Here is a 3,579-nt window from a genome sequence, read left to right as displayed (position 1 = left end):
TGTTGTTGTTCTAAAGGCAATGGCACAAAGAGTCATCTTCATGTCTAATAGGATGAGGGCAGAATAGCCATGGAAATAGAGCCTTCTGTTCTTCTCCTTGAAGATATTTACAAGGAGGTGAGATATTGCCCTGGAAGAAGTTTTCTTCTTGTTGTTCCCATGTCAGGCTATATGCTCCCATCTATTTTACTAGACACATGACTAACAGAATATCAAAATCACAGAGATATTAATGACACTGTTTATGCTCATGGGGAGCTTTCACTGGGCAGCAGTACAAACAAAAATTTTTTAATTTAAATGTACTTTATTTTTAGACAACCCACATGACATTTTTTTCTTAAAAAACAAAACAAAACAAACAAACAAAAGCAAGCAAGCAAACAAACAAAAAACAATGCTTCCACTCTAAATAAATCACAGTCAAAATAAAAGCTCAAGATGACATCAGTCCCATTTGTCCTAAGTCCTGATGTTGTATGGATGGTAAGCAGTAGCCAATTATAATGACAGGTGATAGACACAATTTGTTAAAATTTTTCCATCTCTAAGTCATCCTTAAAGAAAATCATGAATGGAGTCACAACATCTTCACAGTAGTCTAGGAAAGCAACCATACCATCTGGATCCATGTTTTCATCAACTGATAGTTATTGAAATTAGCAAGGATGTGTTTAATTTTCTCAACAACTCCAGTCATAAAGATTTTACTCTTTCTGGTTTATGTTCTTCAAGTTTGCCTTTGAGTGATTTCATGTAGTCTTTAATGTACTTTTTGTAGGCCTCTTTTGTGAAGCTGGTTTCTTGTAAGTGATGGTTCCTGACAATGTTAACAGTGGTGACTACTGTGCTTTCAGTACCTTTGCCCTCTGGACCTTCAGTGGAAGCATTTCCACTCATGAGCGAGTCATTGACGGCACCCTCTCTTCTACTGACCATCTTGACCTCCACCTACAGACAGAGCCTGTCCGTGATCTCCCGGATCTTGTAGATGCTAGAGAACAGCTCATCATGGCTGATGAGGTCCCAGTAGATGATCGTGGTGGTGGCTGGGGACAGCAGTGCTAGCCTGACAGTGCAGAGCTAGCACCATGAAGTTGGAGCAGCACTTGGGAAGAGAGGGGAGTAGGCGAAAAAGTGCTGCCAGAATTGTTAATCAGATTCCTGTTACCATAACAAAAATAGTGAAGACAATTAATTTATAAAGGAGAGTTTATTGTGATATAGAGTGGGGAGTTTGTAGCTCATGAACTCTTGGCCTTTCTGTTTTGGACTTGTGATAATGAAGATCCAGAGAATGCTTATTCTTGGTCAGGATGCAAGGGAGAGAGATGAAAGACAGGACTCTTTTTATTTATTTATTTATTTATTTATTTACTTATTTATTTATGTATGTATTTATATTAGATATTTATATGTCATATGATATCTCCGTTCCCAGTTTCCCCTCCGAAAAAGAAAAACAAACAAACAAACAAACAAAACCCCTTGTTCCCTCTCCCCTCCCTCTGCTCACCAATCCATCCTCCCTCTTTCCCACTTCCTAGCCCTGGCATTCCCCTACACTGGGGCATAGAACTTTCAGAGGACCAAGGGCCTCTCCTCCCATTGATGACTGACTAGGCCATCCTCTGCTACATATGGTACTGGAGCCATTAGTCCCACTATGTGTATTCTTTGGTTGGTGATTTAGTCCCTGGAAGCTGTGAGGGTACTAATTAGTCCATATTGTTGCTCCTCCTATGGGGCTGCAAACCCTTCAGCTCCTTGGGTCCTTTCTCTAGCTCCTTCACTGGGGACCCTGTACTCAGTCCAATGGATGGCTGTGAGCTTCTACTTCTGTATTAGTCGGGCACTGTCAAAGCCTCTCAGGAGATAGCTATATCAGGCTCCAGTCATCTAGCACTTGCTGGCATCCACAATAGGGTCTGGATTTGATGATTGAATATGGGAAGGATTCCCAGGTGGAGGATTATCTGGATTATCCTTCCTTCAGTCTCTGCTCCATAATTTGTCTCTGCAACTCCTTCCATGGGTATTTTGGACATGTTCCCTCTTAAGAGGGAACAAAGTAGCCACACTTTGGTCTTCCTTCTTGAGTTTCTTGTGGTTTGTGGATTGTACTTTTTGTATTCCGATCTTCTGGGCTAATATCCACTTATCAGAGAGTGCATACCATGTGTGTTCTTTTGTGATTTGGTTAGCTCACTCAGGATGATATTCTCCACATCCATTCATTTCCATAAGAATATATTCTCCTCTTCAAGGAACACACACAATGACCTAAGACCTTAGGGACCATCTCTTAGAAATTCTATAACCATGGATAGCACCAAACTGGGGCAAATGTACCAAGCTTTGGATAACATCTAGATACGAACTATAGCACTACATAACCATCTTGCCATTTTAATACTACTTTTACCTGTTGTAGAAGATTACTGTGTAACAACCTAGACTTTCTTCCCCAAATGTTCATGTTCATGATTTCCTTGAAAATTACCCACAGGGAGAGTGATCCATGAACATATCTTAAGAATATAACATTGAAAATGGAGTTTTGATATGTATCCTGAAAAAAATTGAAAAATAGTTAAGTACACATAGTTGAAACCTTTAAGTACCTTTCAGTATTAATTACCTAAAGAATCTGGTCAAAACCCAGAAAAATCCATCATTATCTCTGCTTTGTTTCCAGTTGTGCTATCTGGTCATTTTATTGTATTGATCTTCATTTGCGACAAAGAGAAACTTCTTTTATGAAGGATGGTAGGTAGCTTATCTTTGAGTGTAAAGATGAAATGTTCAACATCCTTAGTCATCAGGAAATGCAAATCAAAACAACCCTGGGATTCCACATTCCACTTAAGTCAGAACGGCTAAATTCAAAAACTCAGCTGACAGCAGATGCTGACAAGGTTGTGGAGAAAGAGGAACACTCCTTCATTGCTGGTAGGATTGCAAGCTGGTATAACCACTCTGGAATTCAGTTTGGTAGTTCCTTGGGAAATTGGACATAGTACTACCTGACTCAAGCAGAGTAGAAACTTGAAGATAGGAAATGAAGCAGAGGCATGGGAGAATGATCCTTACTGGCTTTCTTTCCACGGATCCCTCAGTATGTTTTCTTATAGATCACCTTACCAGGGACAGGACTATTCACAGTGGGCTGGACCCTTCCACATAATCATCCATGAAGAAAATGCTCCTTATGCTTTCTTACAGGTTAATCTGATGCAGACATTCTCTTAACTGAGGTTTCCTCTTCTAAGTTAACTCCAGATTGCATGAAGCTAGAAACAACAACAACAACAATAACAACAACAACAATAACAACAAAAACAAAAACAACAATCCAAAACTAACCAGAATTATTGTGGTTCTTGATTATATATTCTTCAGGTTTCTGTTTCTTTTTGCAGATGGAGCTGTTTATGTAGTTGTAAAACAATGAATAACAAATAATGAACAGCTAACAGAATGTTTCCTAGGTGTATATCTGCCAAAAATTTAAACCCATCTTTATTAAATAAACATTCATTTGTTTCAACTATCAATCAAGTGCAATGATATAGAGAG

General features: G+C 39.0%; 1 pseudogene; it reads right to left on the bottom strand.

Annotated features, from left to right (window-relative positions):
- Window positions 1–530: 530 nt before the first annotated feature.
- LOC116071008 lies at window positions 531–1,032 on the bottom strand (annotated as a pseudogene).
- Between the last annotated feature and the right edge of the window lie 2,547 nt (window positions 1,033–3,579).

This window comes from Mastomys coucha, unplaced genomic scaffold (genome assembly GCF_008632895.1).
Source record: "Mastomys coucha isolate ucsf_1 unplaced genomic scaffold, UCSF_Mcou_1 pScaffold22, whole genome shotgun sequence".
Taxonomy (NCBI): Eukaryota; Metazoa; Chordata; class Mammalia; order Rodentia; family Muridae; genus Mastomys; species Mastomys coucha.
Note: the sequence above shows the minus strand (reverse complement) of the source record. Positions and strands in the feature narration are given on the sequence as shown.